A 13,437-nucleotide genomic window follows, 5' to 3' on the forward strand; every position below is an offset into this window, starting at 1 on the left:
CACGTGACCGATCGGCTCCGTTACAAAAATACGAAAACCATCAACCACGAACCGGATGGCAGCCGAGCATAGAAATAGCAAGAAAGAAAGGGAAAAAAAAAACACGTAAAATCTAGAAAAAACGCAAACGGACAACGAAAAAAGGGGGGGGTGCAACACGAGGACTTCCCAGGGGGTCACCCATCCTAGTACTACTCTCGCCCAAGCACGCTTAACTGCGGAGTTCTGATGGGATCCGGTGCATTAGTGCTGGTATGATCGCACCCGAAATACTATCCATGTTTATTGTTTTTATGTGTTACAAGACGCAGAACCTCCTTTGTTTTGGTACGCGTGGCGTGGGACCCACGTGACCGATCGGCTCCGTTACAAAAATACGAAACCATCAACCACGAACCGGAGGGCAGCCGAGCATAGAAATAGCAAGAAAGAAAGGGAAAAACAAAACACGTAAAATCTAGAAAAAACGCAGACGGACAACGAAAAAAGGGGGGTGCAACACGAGGACTTCCCAGGGGGTCACCCATCCTAGTACTACTCTCGCCCAAGCACGCTTAACTGCGGAGTTCTGATGGGATCCGGTGCATTAGTGCTGGTATGATCGCACCCGAAATACTATCCATGTTTATTGTTTTTATGTGTTACAAGACGCAGAACCTCCTTTGTTTTGGTACGCGTGGCGTGGGACCCACGTGACCGATCGGCTCCGTTACAAAAATATGAAAACCATCAACCACGAACCGGATGGCAGCCGAGCATAGAAATAGCAAGAAAGAAAGGGAAAAAAAAAACACGTAAAATCTAGAAAAAACGCAAACGGACAACGAAAAAAGGGGGGGTGCAACACGAGGACTTCCCAGGGGGTCACCCATCCTAGTACTACTCTCGCCCAAGCACGCTTAACTGCGGAGTTCTGATGGGATCCGGTGCATTAGTGCTGGTATGATCGCACCCGAAATACTATCCATGTTTATTGTTTTTATGTGTTACAAGACGCAGAACCTCCTTTGTTTTGGTACGCGTGGCGTGGGACCCACGTGACCGATCGGCTCCGTTACAAAAATACGAAACCATCAACCACGAACCGGAGGGCAGCCGAGCATAGAAATAGCAAGAAAGAAAGGGAAAAACAAAACACGTAAAATCTAGAAAAAACGCAAACGGACAACGAAAAAAGGGGGGTGCAACACGAGGACTTCCCAGGGGGTCACCCATCCTAGTACTACTCTCGCCCAAGCACGCTTAACTGCGGAGTTCTGATGGGATCCGGTGCATTAGTGCTGGTATGATCGCACCCGAAATACTATCCATGTTTATTGTTTTTATGTGTTACAAGACGCAGAACCTCCTTTGTTTTGGTACGCGTGGCGTGGGACCCACGTGACCGATCGGCTCCGTTACAAAAATACGAAAACCATCAACCACGAACCGGATGGCAGCCGAGCATAGAAATAGCAAGAAAGAAAGGGAAAAAAAAAACACGTAAAATCTAGAAAAAACGCAAACGGACAACGAAAAAAGGGGGGGTGCAACACGAGGACTTCCCAGGGGGTCACCCATCCTAGTACTACTCTCGCCCAAGCACGCTTAACTGCGGAGTTCTGATGGGATCCGGTGCATTAGTGCTGGTATGATCGCACCCGAAATACTATCCATGTTTATTGTTTTTATGTGTTACAAGACGCAGAACCTCCTTTGTTTTGGTACGCGTGGCGTGGGACCCACGTGACCGATCGGCTCCGTTACAAAAATACGAAACCATCAACCACGAACCGGAGGGCAGCCGAGCATAGAAATAGCAAGAAAGAAAGGGAAAAACAAAACACGTAAAATCTAGAAAAAACGCAGACGGACAACGAAAAAAGGGGGGTGCAACACGAGGACTTCCCAGGGGGTCACCCATCCTAGTACTACTCTCGCCCAAGCACGCTTAACTGCGGAGTTCTGATGGGATCCGGTGCATTAGTGCTGGTATGATCGCACCCGAAATACTATCCATGTTTATTGTTTTTATGTGTTACAAGACGCAGAACCTCCTTTGTTTTGGGACGCGTGGCGTGGGACCCACGTGACCGATCGGCTCCGTTACAAAAATACGAAAACCATCAACCACGAACCGGATGGCAGCCGAGCATAGAAATAGCAAGAAAGAAAGGGAAAAACAAAACACGTAAAATCTAGAAAAAACGCAAACGGACAACGAAAAAAGGGGGGGTGCAACACGAGGACTTCCCAGGGGGTCACCCATCCTAGTACTACTCTCGCCCAAGCACGCTTAACTGCGGAGTTCTGATGGGATCCGGTGCATTAGTGCTGGTATGATCGCACCCGAAATACTATCCATGTTTATTGTTTTTATGTGTTACAAGACGCAGAACCTCCTTTGTTTTGGTACGCGTGGCGTGGGACCCACGTGACCGATCGGCTCCGTTACAAAAATACGAAACCATCAACCACGAACCGGAGGGCAGCCGAGCATAGAAATAGCAAGAAAGAAAGGGAAAAACAAAACACGTAAAATCTAGAAAAAACGCAAACGGACAACGAAAAAAGGGGGGTGCAACACGAGGACTTCCCAGGGGGTCACCCATCCTAGTACTACTCTCGCCCAAGCACGCTTAACTGCGGAGTTCTGATGGGATCCGGTGCATTAGTGCTGGTATGATCGCACCCGAAATACTATCCATGTTTATTGTTTTTATGTGTTACAAGACGCAGAACCTCCTTTGTTTTGGTACGCGTGGCGTGGGACCCACGTGACCGATCGGCTCCGTTACAAAAATATGAAAACCATCAACCACGAACCGGATGGCAGCCGAGCATAGAAATAGCAAGAAAGAAAGGGAAAAAAAAACACGTAAAATCTAGAAAAAACGCAAACGGACAACGAAAAAAGGGGGGGTGCAACACGAGGACTTCCCAGGGGGTCACCCATCCTAGTACTACTCTCGCCCAAGCACGCTTAACTGCGGAGTTCTGATGGGATCCGGTGCATTAGTGCTGGTATGATCGCACCCGAAATACTATCCATGTTTATTGTTTTTATGTGTTACAAGACGCAGAACCTCCTTTGTTTTGGTACGCGTGGCGTGGGACCCACGTGACCGATCGGCTCCGTTACAAAAATACGAAACCATAAACCACGAACCGGAGGGCAGCCGAGCATAGAAATAGCAAGAAAGAAAGGGAAAAACAAAACACGTAAAATCTAGAAAAAACGCAAACGGACAACGAAAAAAGGGGGGTGCAACACGAGGACTTCCCAGGGGGTCACCCATCCTAGTACTACTCTCGCCCAAGCACGCTTAACTGCGGAGTTCTGATGGGATCCGGTGCATTAGTGCTGGTATGATCGCACCCGAAATACTATCCATGTTTATTGTTTTTATGTGTTACAAGACGCAGAACCTCCTTTGTTTTGGTACGCGTGGCGTGGGACCCACGTGACCGATCGGCTCCGTTACAAAAATATGAAAACCATCAACCACGAACCGGATGGCAGCCGAGCATAGAAATAGCAAGAAAGAAAGGGAAAAAAAAAACACGTAAAATCTAGAAAAAACGCAAACGGACAACGAAAAAAGGGGGGGTGCAACACGAGGACTTCCCAGGGGGTCACCCATCCTAGTACTACTCTCGCCCAAGCACGCTTAACTGCGGAGTTCTGATGGGATCCGGTGCATTAGTGCTGGTATGATCGCACCCGAAATACTATCCATGTTTATTGTTTTTATGTGTTACAAGACGCAGAACCTCCTTTGTTTTGGTACGCGTGGCGTGGGACCCACGTGACCGATCGGCTCCGTTACAAAAATACGAAAACCATCAACCACGAACCGGATGGCAGCCGAGCATAGAAATAGCAAGAAAGAAAGGGAAAAAAAAACCCGTAAAATCTAGAAAAAACGCAAACGGACAACGAAAAAAGGGGGGGTGCAACACGAGGACTTCCCAGGGGGTCACCCATCCTAGTACTACTCTCGCCCAAGCACGCTTAACTGCGGAGTTCTGATGGGATCCGGTGCATTAGTGCTGGTATGATCGCACCCGAAATACTATCCATGTTTATTGTTTTTATGTGTTACAAGACGCAGAACCTCCTTTGTTTTGGTACGCGTGGCGTGGGACCCACGTGACCGATCGGCTCCGTTACAAAAATACGAAACCATCAACCACGAACCGGAGGGCAGCCGAGCATAGAAATAGCAAGAAAGAAAGGGAAAAACAAAACACGTAAAATCTAGAAAAAACGCAGACGGACAACGAAAAAAGGGGGGTGCAACACGAGGACTTCCCAGGGGGTCACCCATCCTAGTACTACTCTCGCCCAAGCACGCTTAACTGCGGAGTTCTGATGGGATCCGGTGCATTAGTGCTGGTATGATCGCACCCGAAATACTATCCATGTTTATTGTTTTTATGTGTTACAAGACGCAGAACCTCCTTTGTTTTGGGACGCGTGGCGTGGGACCCACGTGACCGATCGGCTCCGTTACAAAAATACGAAAACCATCAACCACGAACCGGATGGCAGCCGAGCATAGAAATAGCAAGAAAGAAAGGGAAAAACAAAACACGTAAAATCTAGAAAAAACGCAAACGGACAACGAAAAAAGGGGGGGTGCAACACGAGGACTTCCCAGGGGGTCACCCATCCTAGTACTACTCTCGCCCAAGCACGCTTAACTGCGGAGTTCTGATGGGATCCGGTGCATTAGTGCTGGTATGATCGCACCCGAAATACTATCCATGTTTATTGTTTTTATGTGTTACAAGACGCAGAACCTCCTTTGTTTTGGTACGCGTGGCGTGGGACCCACGTGACCGATCGGCTCCGTTACAAAAATACGAAACCATCAACCACGAACCGGAGGGCAGCCGAGCATAGAAATAGCAAGAAAGAAAGGGAAAAACAAAACACGTAAAATCTAGAAAAAACGCAAACGGACAACGAAAAAAGGGGGGTGCAACACGAGGACTTCCCAGGGGGTCACCCATCCTAGTACTACTCTCGCCCAAGCACGCTTAACTGCGGAGTTCTGATGGGATCCGGTGCATTAGTGCTGGTATGATCGCACCCGAAATACTATCCATGTTTATTGTTTTTATGTGTTACAAGACGCAGAACCTCCTTTGTTTTGGTACGCGTGGCGTGGGACCCACGTGACCGATCGGCTCCGTTACAAAAATATGAAAACCATCAACCACGAACCGGATGGCAGCCGAGCATAGAAATAGCAAGAAAGAAAGGGAAAAAAAAAACACGTAAAATCTAGAAAAAACGCAAACGGACAACGAAAAAAGGGGGGGTGCAACACGAGGACTTCCCAGGGGGTCACCCATCCTAGTACTACTCTCGCCCAAGCACGCTTAACTGCGGAGTTCTGATGGGATCCGGTGCATTAGTGCTGGTATGATCGCACCCGAAATACTATCCATGTTTATTGTTTTTATGTGTTACAAGACGCAGAACCTCCTTTGTTTTGGTACGCGTGGCGTGGGACCCACGTGACCGATCGGCTCCGTTACAAAAATACGAAAACCATCAACCACGAACCGGATGGCAGCCGAGCATAGAAATAGCAAGAAAGAAAGGGAAAAAAAAAACACGTAAAATCTAGAAAAAACGCAAACGGACAACGAAAAAAGGGGGGGTGCAACACGAGGACTTCCCAGGGGGTCACCCATCCTAGTACTACTCTCGCCCAAGCACGCTTAACTGCGGAGTTCTGATGGGATCCGGTGCATTAGTGCTGGTATGATCGCACCCGAAATACTATCCATGTTTATTGTTTTTATGTGTTACAAGACGCAGAACCTCCTTTGTTTTGGTACGCGTGGCGTGGGACCCACGTGACCGATCGGCTCCGTTACAAAAATACGAAACCATAAACCACGAACCGGAGGGCAGCCGAGCATAGAAATAGCAAGAAAGAAAGGGAAAAACAAAACACGTAAAATCTAGAAAAAACGCAAACGGACAACGAAAAAAGGGGGGGTGCAACACGAGGACTTCCCAGGGGGTCACCCATCCTAGTACTACTCTCGCCCAAGCACGCTTAACTGCGGAGTTCTGATGGGATCCGGTGCATTAGTGCTGGTATGATCGCACCCGAAATACTATCCATGTTTATTGTTTTTATGTGTTACAAGACGCAGAACCTCCTTTGTTTTGGTACGCGTGGCGTGGGACCCACGTGACCGATCGGCTCCGTTACAAAAATATGAAAACCATCAACCACGAACCGGATGGCAGCCGAGCATAGAAATAGCAAGAAAGAAAGGGAAAAAAAAAACACGTAAAATCTAGAAAAAACGCAAACGGACAACGAAAAAAGGGGGGGTGCAACACGAGGACTTCCTAGGGGGTCACCCATCCTAGTACTACTCTCGCCCAAGCACGCTTAACTGCGGAGTTCTGATGGGATCCGGTGCATTAGTGCTGGTATGATCGCACCCGAAATACTATCCATGTTTATTGTTTTTATGTGTTACAAGACGCAGAACCTCCTTTGTTTTGGTACGCGTGGCGTGGGACCCACGTGACCGATCGGCTCCGTTACAAAAATACGAAACCATAAACCACGAACCGGAGGGCAGCCGAGCATAGAAATAGCAAGAAAGAAAGGGAAAAACAAAACACGTAAAATCTAGAAAAAACGCAAACGGACAACGAAAAAAGGGGGGTGCAACACGAGGACTTCCCAGGGGGTCACCCATCCTAGTACTACTCTCGCCCAAGCACGCTTAACTGCGGAGTTCTGATGGGATCCGGTGCATTAGTGCTGGTATGATCGCACCCGAAATACTATCCATGTTTATTGTTTTTATGTGTTACAAGACGCAGAACCTCCTTTGTTTTGGTACGCGTGGCGTGGGACCCACGTGACCGATCGGCTCCGTTACAAAAATATGAAAACCATCAACCACGAACCGGATGGCAGCCGAGCATAGAAATAGCAAGAAAGAAAGGGAAAAAAAAAACACGTAAAATCTAGAAAAAACGCAAACGGACAACGAAAAAAGGGGGGGTGCAACACGAGGACTTCCCAGGGGGTCACCCATCCTAGTACTACTCTCGCCCAAGCACGCTTAACTGCGGAGTTCTGATGGGATCCGGTGCATTAGTGCTGGTATGATCGCACCCGAAATACTATCCATGTTTATTGTTTTTATGTGTTACAAGACGCAGAACCTCCTTTGTTTTGGTACGCGTGGCGTGGGACCCACGTGACCGATCGGCTCCGTTACAAAAATACGAAAACCATCAACCACGAACCGGATGGCAGCCGAGCATAGAAATAGCAAGAAAGAAAGGGAAAAAAAAAACACGTAAAATCTAGAAAAAACGCAAACGGACAACGAAAAAAGGGGGGGTGCAACACGAGGACTTCCCAGGGGGTCACCCATCCTAGTACTACTCTCGCCCAAGCACGCTTAACTGCGGAGTTCTGATGGGATCCGGTGCATTAGTGCTGGTATGATCGCACCCGAAATACTATCCATGTTTATTGTTTTTATGTGTTACAAGACGCAGAACCTCCTTTGTTTTGGTACGCGTGGCGTGGGACCCACGTGACCGATCGGCTCCGTTACAAAAATACGAAACCATCAACCACGAACCGGAGGGCAGCCGAGCATAGAAATAGCAAGAAAGAAAGGGAAAAACAAAACACGTAAAATCTAGAAAAAACGCAGACGGACAACGAAAAAAGGGGGGTGCAACACGAGGACTTCCCAGGGGGTCACCCATCCTAGTACTACTCTCGCCCAAGCACGCTTAACTGCGGAGTTCTGATGGGATCCGGTGCATTAGTGCTGGTATGATCGCACCCGAAATACTATCCATGTTTATTGTTTTTATGTGTTACAAGACGCAGAACCTCCTTTGTTTTGGGACGCGTGGCGTGGGACCCACGTGACCGATCGGCTCCGTTACAAAAATACGAAAACCATCAACCACGAACCGGATGGCAGCCGAGCATAGAAATAGCAAGAAAGAAAGGGAAAAACAAAACACGTAAAATCTAGAAAAAACGCAAACGGACAACGAAAAAAGGGGGGGTGCAACACGAGGACTTCCCAGGGGGTCACCCATCCTAGTACTACTCTCGCCCAAGCACGCTTAACTGCGGAGTTCTGATGGGATCCGGTGCATTAGTGCTGGTATGATCGCACCCGAAATACTATCCATGTTTATTGTTTTTATGTGTTACAAGACGCAGAACCTCCTTTGTTTTGGTACGCGTGGCGTGGGACCCACGTGACCGATCGGCTCCGTTACAAAAATACGAAACCATCAACCACGAACCGGAGGGCAGCCGAGCATAGAAATAGCAAGAAAGAAAGGGAAAAACAAAACACGTAAAATCTAGAAAAAACGCAAACGGACAACGAAAAAAGGGGGGTGCAACACGAGGACTTCCCAGGGGGTCACCCATCCTAGTACTACTCTCGCCCAAGCACGCTTAACTGCGGAGTTCTGATGGGATCCGGTGCATTAGTGCTGGTATGATCGCACCCGAAATACTATCCATGTTTATTGTTTTTATGTGTTACAAGACGCAGAACCTCCTTTGTTTTGGTACGCGTGGCGTGGGACCCACGTGACCGATCGGCTCCGTTACAAAAATATGAAAACCATCAACCACGAACCGGATGGCAGCCGAGCATAGAAATAGCAAGAAAGAAAGGGAAAAAAAAAACACGTAAAATCTAGAAAAAACGCAAACGGACAACGAAAAAAGGGGGGGTGCAACACGAGGACTTCCCAGGGGGTCACCCATCCTAGTACTACTCTCGCCCAAGCACGCTTAACTGCGGAGTTCTGATGGGATCCGGTGCATTAGTGCTGGTATGATCGCACCCGAAATACTATCCATGTTTATTGTTTTTATGTGTTACAAGACGCAGAACCTCCTTTGTTTTGGTACGCGTGGCGTGGGACCCACGTGACCGATCGGCTCCGTTACAAAAATACGAAACCATAAACCACGAACCGGAGGGCAGCCGAGCATAGAAATAGCAAGAAAGAAAGGGAAAAACAAAACACGTAAAATCTAGAAAAAAACGCAAACGGACAACGAAAAAAGGGGGGTGCAACACGAGGACTTCCCAGGGGGTCACCCATCCTAGTACTACTCTCGCCCAAGCACGCTTAACTGCGGAGTTCTGATGGGATCCGGTGCATTAGTGCTGGTATGATCGCACCCGAAATACTATCCATGTTTATTGTTTTTATGTGTTAGAAGACGCAGAACCTCCTTTGTTTTGGTACGCGTGGCGTGGGACCCACGTGACCGATCGGCTCCGTTACAAAAATATGAAAACCATCAACCACGAACCGGATGGCAGCCGAGCATAGAAATAGCAAGAAAGAAAGGGAAAAAAAAAACACGTAAAATCTAGAAAAAACGCAAACGGACAACGAAAAAAGGGGGGGTGCAACACGAGGACTTCCCAGGGGGTCACCCATCCTAGTACTACTCTCGCCCAAGCACGGTTAACTGCGGAGTTCTGATGGGATCCGGTGCATTAGTGCTGGTATGATCGCACCCGAAATACTATCCATGTTTATTGTTTTTATGTGTTACAAGACGCAGAACCTCCTTTGTTTTGGTACGCGTGGCGTGGGACCCACGTGACCGATCGGCTCCGTTACAAAAATACGAAAACCATCAACCACGAACCGGATGGCAGCCGAGCATAGAAATAGCAAGAAAGAAAGGGAAAAAAAAAACACGTAAAATCTAGAAAAAACGCAAACGGACAACGAAAAAAGGGGGGGTGCAACACGAGGACTTCCCAGGGGGTCACCCATCCTAGTACTACTCTCGCCCAAGCACGCTTAACTGCGGAGTTCTGATGGGATCCGGTGCATTAGTGCTGGTATGATCGCACCCGAAATACTATCCATGTTTATTGTTTTTATGTGTTACAAGACGCAGAACCTCCTTTGTTTTGGTACGCGTGGCGTGGGACCCACGTGACCGATCGGCTCCGTTACAAAAATACGAAACCATCAACCACGAACCGGAGGGCAGCCGAGCATAGAAATAGCAAGAAAGAAAGGGAAAAACAAAACACGTAAAATCTAGAAAAAACGCAAACGGACAACGAAAAAAGGGGGGTGCAACACGAGGACTTCCCAGGGGGTCACCCATCCTAGTACTACTCTCGCCCAAGCACGCTTAACTGCGGAGTTCTGATGGGATCCGGTGCATTAGTGCTGGTATGATCGCACCCGAAATACTATCCATGTTTATTGTTTTTATGTGTTACAAGACGCAGAACCTCCTTTGTTTTGGTACGCGTGGCGTGGGACCCACGTGACCGATCGGCTCCGTTACAAAAATATGAAAACCATCAACCACGAACCGGATGGCAGCCGAGCATAGAAATAGCAAGAAAGAAAGGGAAAAAAAAAACACGTAAAATCTAGAAAAAACGCAAACGGACAACGAAAAAAGGGGGGGTGCAACACGAGGACTTCCCAGGGGGTCACCCATCCTAGTACTACTCTCGCCCAAGCACGCTTAACTGCGGAGTTCTGATGGGATCCGGTGCATTAGTGCTGGTATGATCGCACCCGAAATACTATCCATGTTTATTGTTTTTATGTGTTACAAGACGCAGAACCTCCTTTGTTTTGGTACGCGTGGCGTGGGACCCACGTGACCGATCGGCTCCGTTACAAAAATACGAAACCATAAACCACGAACCGGAGGGCAGCCGAGCATAGAAATAGCAAGAAAGAAAGGGAAAAACAAAACACGTAAAATCTAGAAAAAACGCAAACGGACAACGAAAAAAGGGGGGTGCAACACGAGGACTTCCCAGGGGGTCACCCATCCTAGTACTACTCTCGCCCAAGCACGCTTAACTGCGGAGTTCTGATGGGATCCGGTGCATTAGTGCTGGTATGATCGCACCCGAAATACTATCCATGTTTATTGTTTTTATGTGTTACAAGACGCAGAACCTCCTTTGTTTTGGTACGCGTGGCGTGGGACCCACGTGACCGATCGGCTCCGTTACAAAAATACGAAACCATCAACCACGAACCGGAGGGCAGCCGAGCATAGAAATAGCAAGAAAGAAAGGGAAAAACAAAACACGTAAAATCTAGAAAAAACGCAGACGGACAACGAAAAAAGGGGGGTGCAACACGAGGACTTCCCAGGGGGTCACCCATCCTAGTACTACTCTCGCCCAAGCACGCTTAACTGCGGAGTTCTGATGGGATCCGGTGCATTAGTGCTGGTATGATCGCACCCGAAATACTATCCATGTTTATTGTTTTTATGTGTTACAAGACGCAGAACCTCCTTTGTTTTGGTACGCGTGGCGTGGGACCCACGTGACCGATCGGCTCCGTTACAAAAATACGGAAACCATCAACCACGAACCGGAGGGCAGCCGAGCATAGAAATAGCAAGAAAGAAAGGGAAAAACAAAACACGTAAAATCTAGAAAAAACGCAAACGGACAACGAAAAAAGGGGGGTGCAACACGAGGACTTCCCAGGGGGTCACCCATCCTAGTACTACTCTCGCCCAAGCACGCTTAACTGCGGAGTTCTGATGGGATCCGGTGCATTAGTGCTGGTATGATCGCACCCGAAATACTATCCATGTTTATTGTTTTTATGTGTTACAAGACGCAGAACCTCCTTTGTTTTGGTACGCGTGGCGTGGGACCCACGTGACCGATCGGCTCCGTTACAAAAATACGAAACCATCAACCACGAACCGGAGGGCAGCCGAGCATAGAAATAGCAAGAAAGAAAGGGAAAAACAAAACACGTAAAATCTAGAAAAAACGCAAACGGACAACGAAAAAAGGGGGGTGCAACACGAGTACTTCCCAGGGGGTCACCCATCCTAGTACTACTCTCGCCCAAGCACGCTTAACTGCGGAGTTCTGATGGGATCCGGTGCATTAGTGCTGGTATGATCGCACCCGAAATACTATCCATGTTTATTGTTTTTATGTGTTACAAGACGCAGAACCTCCTTTGTTTTGGTACGCGTGGCGTGGGACCCACGTGACCGATCGGCTCCGTTACAAAAATACGAAAACCATCAACCACGAACCGGATGGCAGCCGAGCATAGAAATAGCAAGAAAGAAAGGGAAAAAAAAAACACGTAAAATCTAGAAAAAACGCAAACGGACAACGAAAAAAGGGGGGGTGCAACACGAGGACTTCCCAGGGGGTCACCCATCCTAGTACTACTCTCGCCCAAGCACGCTTAACTGCGGAGTTCTGATGGGATCCGGTGCATTAGTGCTGGTATGATCGCACCCGAAATACTATCCATGTTTATTGTTTTTATGTGTTATAAGACGCAGAACCTCCTTTGTTTTGGTACGCGTGGCGTGGGACCCACGTGACCGATCGGCTCCGTTACAAAAATACGAAAACATCAACCACGAACCGGAGGGCAGCCGAGCATAGAAATAGCAAGAAAGAAAGGGAAAAACAAAACACGTAAAATCTAGAAAAAACGCAAACGGACAACGAAAAAAGGGGGGTGCAACACGAGGACTTCCCAGGGGGTCACCCATCCTAGTACTACTCTCGCCCAAGCACGCTTAACTGCGGAGTTCTGATGGGATCCGGTGCATTAGTGCTGGTATGATCGCACCCGAAATACTATCCATGTTTATTGTTTTTATGTGTTACAAGACGCAGAACCTCCTTTGTTTTGGTACGCGTGGCGTGGGACCCACGTGACCGATCGGCTCCGTTACAAAAATACGAAACCATCAACCACGAACCGGATGGCAGCCGAGCATAGAAATAGCAAGAAAGAAAGGGAAAAACAAAACACGTAAAATCTAGAAAAAACGCAAACGGACAACGAAAAAAGGGGGGTGCAACACGAGGACTTCCCAGGGGGTCACCCATCCTAGTACTACTCTCGCCCAAGCACGCTTAACTGCGGAGTTCTGATGGGATCCGGTGCATTAGTGCTGGTATGATCGCACCCGAAATACTATCCATGTTTATTGTTTTTATGTGTTACAAGACGCAGAACCTCCTTTGTTTTGGTACGCGTGGCGTGGGACCCACGTGACCGATCGGCTCCGTTACAAAAATACGGAAACCATCAACCACGAACCGGAGGGCAGCCGAGCATAGAAATAGCAAGAAAGAAAGGGAAAAACAAAACACGTAAAATCTAGAAAAAACGCAAACGGACAACGAAAAAAGGGGGGTGCAACACGAGGACTTCCCAGGGGGTCACCCATCCTAGTACTACTCTCGCCCAAGCACGCTTAACTGCGGAGTTCTGATGGGATCCGGTGCATTAGTGCTGGTATGATCGCACCCGAAATACTATCCATGTTTATTGTTTTTATGTGTTACAAGACGCAGAACCTCCTTTGTTTTGGTACGCGTGGCGTGGGACCCACGTGACCGATCGGCTCC

The 13,437-nt window shown here is 48.1% G+C and overlaps 39 non-coding genes across 39 annotated transcripts; all 39 read right to left on the reverse strand.

Annotated features, from left to right (window-relative positions):
• Nucleotides 1–147: 147 nt before the first annotated feature.
• On the reverse strand, nucleotides 148–266 carry LOC145023796 (5S ribosomal RNA). The gene has a single exon (XR_013671876.1). It is a non-coding gene; the product is annotated as a 5S ribosomal RNA (ribosomal RNA).
• Nucleotides 267–490: 224 nt separating this feature from the next.
• On the reverse strand, nucleotides 491–609 carry LOC145023917 (5S ribosomal RNA). Its single transcript, XR_013671995.1, has one exon. It is a non-coding gene; the product is annotated as a 5S ribosomal RNA (ribosomal RNA).
• Nucleotides 610–835: 226 nt separating this feature from the next.
• On the reverse strand, nucleotides 836–954 carry LOC145024049 (5S ribosomal RNA). The gene has a single exon (XR_013672123.1). It is a non-coding gene; the product is annotated as a 5S ribosomal RNA (ribosomal RNA).
• A 224-nt stretch (nucleotides 955–1,178) lies between these two features.
• On the reverse strand, nucleotides 1,179–1,297 carry LOC145024171 (5S ribosomal RNA). The gene has a single exon (XR_013672244.1). It is a non-coding gene; the product is annotated as a 5S ribosomal RNA (ribosomal RNA).
• A 226-nt stretch (nucleotides 1,298–1,523) lies between these two features.
• On the reverse strand, nucleotides 1,524–1,642 carry LOC145024292 (5S ribosomal RNA). Its single transcript, XR_013672363.1, has one exon. It is a non-coding gene; the product is annotated as a 5S ribosomal RNA (ribosomal RNA).
• Nucleotides 1,643–1,866: 224 nt separating this feature from the next.
• Nucleotides 1,867–1,985, reverse strand: LOC145024412 (5S ribosomal RNA). The gene has a single exon (XR_013672470.1). It is a non-coding gene; the product is annotated as a 5S ribosomal RNA (ribosomal RNA).
• Nucleotides 1,986–2,211: 226 nt separating this feature from the next.
• Nucleotides 2,212–2,330, reverse strand: LOC145024535 (5S ribosomal RNA). Its single transcript, XR_013672589.1, has one exon. It is a non-coding gene; the product is annotated as a 5S ribosomal RNA (ribosomal RNA).
• A 224-nt stretch (nucleotides 2,331–2,554) lies between these two features.
• Nucleotides 2,555–2,673, reverse strand: LOC145024656 (5S ribosomal RNA). Its single transcript, XR_013672707.1, has one exon. It is a non-coding gene; the product is annotated as a 5S ribosomal RNA (ribosomal RNA).
• Nucleotides 2,674–2,898: 225 nt separating this feature from the next.
• LOC145024778 (5S ribosomal RNA) lies at nucleotides 2,899–3,017 on the reverse strand. Its single transcript, XR_013672825.1, has one exon. It is a non-coding gene; the product is annotated as a 5S ribosomal RNA (ribosomal RNA).
• A 224-nt stretch (nucleotides 3,018–3,241) lies between these two features.
• LOC145024900 (5S ribosomal RNA) lies at nucleotides 3,242–3,360 on the reverse strand. Its single transcript, XR_013672942.1, has one exon. It is a non-coding gene; the product is annotated as a 5S ribosomal RNA (ribosomal RNA).
• Nucleotides 3,361–3,586: 226 nt separating this feature from the next.
• Nucleotides 3,587–3,705, reverse strand: LOC145025022 (5S ribosomal RNA). Its single transcript, XR_013673058.1, has one exon. It is a non-coding gene; the product is annotated as a 5S ribosomal RNA (ribosomal RNA).
• Nucleotides 3,706–3,930: 225 nt separating this feature from the next.
• LOC145025143 (5S ribosomal RNA) lies at nucleotides 3,931–4,049 on the reverse strand. The gene has a single exon (XR_013673175.1). It is a non-coding gene; the product is annotated as a 5S ribosomal RNA (ribosomal RNA).
• A 224-nt stretch (nucleotides 4,050–4,273) lies between these two features.
• On the reverse strand, nucleotides 4,274–4,392 carry LOC145025276 (5S ribosomal RNA). Its single transcript, XR_013673303.1, has one exon. It is a non-coding gene; the product is annotated as a 5S ribosomal RNA (ribosomal RNA).
• A 226-nt stretch (nucleotides 4,393–4,618) lies between these two features.
• On the reverse strand, nucleotides 4,619–4,737 carry LOC145025298 (5S ribosomal RNA). Its single transcript, XR_013673320.1, has one exon. It is a non-coding gene; the product is annotated as a 5S ribosomal RNA (ribosomal RNA).
• Nucleotides 4,738–4,961: 224 nt separating this feature from the next.
• On the reverse strand, nucleotides 4,962–5,080 carry LOC145025310 (5S ribosomal RNA). Its single transcript, XR_013673331.1, has one exon. It is a non-coding gene; the product is annotated as a 5S ribosomal RNA (ribosomal RNA).
• Nucleotides 5,081–5,306: 226 nt separating this feature from the next.
• Nucleotides 5,307–5,425, reverse strand: LOC145025321 (5S ribosomal RNA). The gene has a single exon (XR_013673342.1). It is a non-coding gene; the product is annotated as a 5S ribosomal RNA (ribosomal RNA).
• Nucleotides 5,426–5,651: 226 nt separating this feature from the next.
• Nucleotides 5,652–5,770, reverse strand: LOC145025332 (5S ribosomal RNA). Its single transcript, XR_013673353.1, has one exon. It is a non-coding gene; the product is annotated as a 5S ribosomal RNA (ribosomal RNA).
• Nucleotides 5,771–5,995: 225 nt separating this feature from the next.
• Nucleotides 5,996–6,114, reverse strand: LOC145025344 (5S ribosomal RNA). Its single transcript, XR_013673364.1, has one exon. It is a non-coding gene; the product is annotated as a 5S ribosomal RNA (ribosomal RNA).
• A 226-nt stretch (nucleotides 6,115–6,340) lies between these two features.
• LOC145025542 (5S ribosomal RNA) lies at nucleotides 6,341–6,459 on the reverse strand. The gene has a single exon (XR_013673554.1). It is a non-coding gene; the product is annotated as a 5S ribosomal RNA (ribosomal RNA).
• Nucleotides 6,460–6,683: 224 nt separating this feature from the next.
• Nucleotides 6,684–6,802, reverse strand: LOC145025356 (5S ribosomal RNA). The gene has a single exon (XR_013673375.1). It is a non-coding gene; the product is annotated as a 5S ribosomal RNA (ribosomal RNA).
• Nucleotides 6,803–7,028: 226 nt separating this feature from the next.
• Nucleotides 7,029–7,147, reverse strand: LOC145025367 (5S ribosomal RNA). The gene has a single exon (XR_013673386.1). It is a non-coding gene; the product is annotated as a 5S ribosomal RNA (ribosomal RNA).
• A 226-nt stretch (nucleotides 7,148–7,373) lies between these two features.
• On the reverse strand, nucleotides 7,374–7,492 carry LOC145025379 (5S ribosomal RNA). Its single transcript, XR_013673397.1, has one exon. It is a non-coding gene; the product is annotated as a 5S ribosomal RNA (ribosomal RNA).
• A 224-nt stretch (nucleotides 7,493–7,716) lies between these two features.
• On the reverse strand, nucleotides 7,717–7,835 carry LOC145025391 (5S ribosomal RNA). The gene has a single exon (XR_013673408.1). It is a non-coding gene; the product is annotated as a 5S ribosomal RNA (ribosomal RNA).
• Nucleotides 7,836–8,061: 226 nt separating this feature from the next.
• On the reverse strand, nucleotides 8,062–8,180 carry LOC145025403 (5S ribosomal RNA). Its single transcript, XR_013673420.1, has one exon. It is a non-coding gene; the product is annotated as a 5S ribosomal RNA (ribosomal RNA).
• A 224-nt stretch (nucleotides 8,181–8,404) lies between these two features.
• LOC145025415 (5S ribosomal RNA) lies at nucleotides 8,405–8,523 on the reverse strand. The gene has a single exon (XR_013673431.1). It is a non-coding gene; the product is annotated as a 5S ribosomal RNA (ribosomal RNA).
• Nucleotides 8,524–8,749: 226 nt separating this feature from the next.
• Nucleotides 8,750–8,868, reverse strand: LOC145025426 (5S ribosomal RNA). Its single transcript, XR_013673442.1, has one exon. It is a non-coding gene; the product is annotated as a 5S ribosomal RNA (ribosomal RNA).
• Nucleotides 8,869–9,093: 225 nt separating this feature from the next.
• Nucleotides 9,094–9,212, reverse strand: LOC145025438 (5S ribosomal RNA). Its single transcript, XR_013673453.1, has one exon. It is a non-coding gene; the product is annotated as a 5S ribosomal RNA (ribosomal RNA).
• Nucleotides 9,213–9,438: 226 nt separating this feature from the next.
• Nucleotides 9,439–9,557, reverse strand: LOC145025760 (5S ribosomal RNA). Its single transcript, XR_013673760.1, has one exon. It is a non-coding gene; the product is annotated as a 5S ribosomal RNA (ribosomal RNA).
• A 226-nt stretch (nucleotides 9,558–9,783) lies between these two features.
• On the reverse strand, nucleotides 9,784–9,902 carry LOC145025450 (5S ribosomal RNA). Its single transcript, XR_013673464.1, has one exon. It is a non-coding gene; the product is annotated as a 5S ribosomal RNA (ribosomal RNA).
• Nucleotides 9,903–10,126: 224 nt separating this feature from the next.
• On the reverse strand, nucleotides 10,127–10,245 carry LOC145025461 (5S ribosomal RNA). Its single transcript, XR_013673475.1, has one exon. It is a non-coding gene; the product is annotated as a 5S ribosomal RNA (ribosomal RNA).
• A 226-nt stretch (nucleotides 10,246–10,471) lies between these two features.
• Nucleotides 10,472–10,590, reverse strand: LOC145025473 (5S ribosomal RNA). The gene has a single exon (XR_013673486.1). It is a non-coding gene; the product is annotated as a 5S ribosomal RNA (ribosomal RNA).
• A 224-nt stretch (nucleotides 10,591–10,814) lies between these two features.
• LOC145025485 (5S ribosomal RNA) lies at nucleotides 10,815–10,933 on the reverse strand. The gene has a single exon (XR_013673497.1). It is a non-coding gene; the product is annotated as a 5S ribosomal RNA (ribosomal RNA).
• Nucleotides 10,934–11,157: 224 nt separating this feature from the next.
• On the reverse strand, nucleotides 11,158–11,276 carry LOC145025496 (5S ribosomal RNA). The gene has a single exon (XR_013673508.1). It is a non-coding gene; the product is annotated as a 5S ribosomal RNA (ribosomal RNA).
• A 225-nt stretch (nucleotides 11,277–11,501) lies between these two features.
• Nucleotides 11,502–11,620, reverse strand: LOC145025508 (5S ribosomal RNA). The gene has a single exon (XR_013673519.1). It is a non-coding gene; the product is annotated as a 5S ribosomal RNA (ribosomal RNA).
• Nucleotides 11,621–11,844: 224 nt separating this feature from the next.
• On the reverse strand, nucleotides 11,845–11,963 carry LOC145025319 (5S ribosomal RNA). The gene has a single exon (XR_013673340.1). It is a non-coding gene; the product is annotated as a 5S ribosomal RNA (ribosomal RNA).
• A 226-nt stretch (nucleotides 11,964–12,189) lies between these two features.
• LOC145025521 (5S ribosomal RNA) lies at nucleotides 12,190–12,308 on the reverse strand. The gene has a single exon (XR_013673532.1). It is a non-coding gene; the product is annotated as a 5S ribosomal RNA (ribosomal RNA).
• A 224-nt stretch (nucleotides 12,309–12,532) lies between these two features.
• On the reverse strand, nucleotides 12,533–12,651 carry LOC145025532 (5S ribosomal RNA). Its single transcript, XR_013673545.1, has one exon. It is a non-coding gene; the product is annotated as a 5S ribosomal RNA (ribosomal RNA).
• A 224-nt stretch (nucleotides 12,652–12,875) lies between these two features.
• On the reverse strand, nucleotides 12,876–12,994 carry LOC145025544 (5S ribosomal RNA). Its single transcript, XR_013673556.1, has one exon. It is a non-coding gene; the product is annotated as a 5S ribosomal RNA (ribosomal RNA).
• A 225-nt stretch (nucleotides 12,995–13,219) lies between these two features.
• On the reverse strand, nucleotides 13,220–13,338 carry LOC145025556 (5S ribosomal RNA). Its single transcript, XR_013673567.1, has one exon. It is a non-coding gene; the product is annotated as a 5S ribosomal RNA (ribosomal RNA).
• Between the last annotated feature and the right edge of the window lie 99 nt (nucleotides 13,339–13,437).

This window comes from Lactuca saligna, chromosome 1 (genome assembly GCF_052625555.1).
Source record: "Lactuca saligna cultivar CGN05327 chromosome 1, ASM5262555v1, whole genome shotgun sequence".
In the NCBI taxonomy this organism is placed as follows: domain Eukaryota; kingdom Viridiplantae; phylum Streptophyta; class Magnoliopsida; order Asterales; family Asteraceae; genus Lactuca; species Lactuca saligna.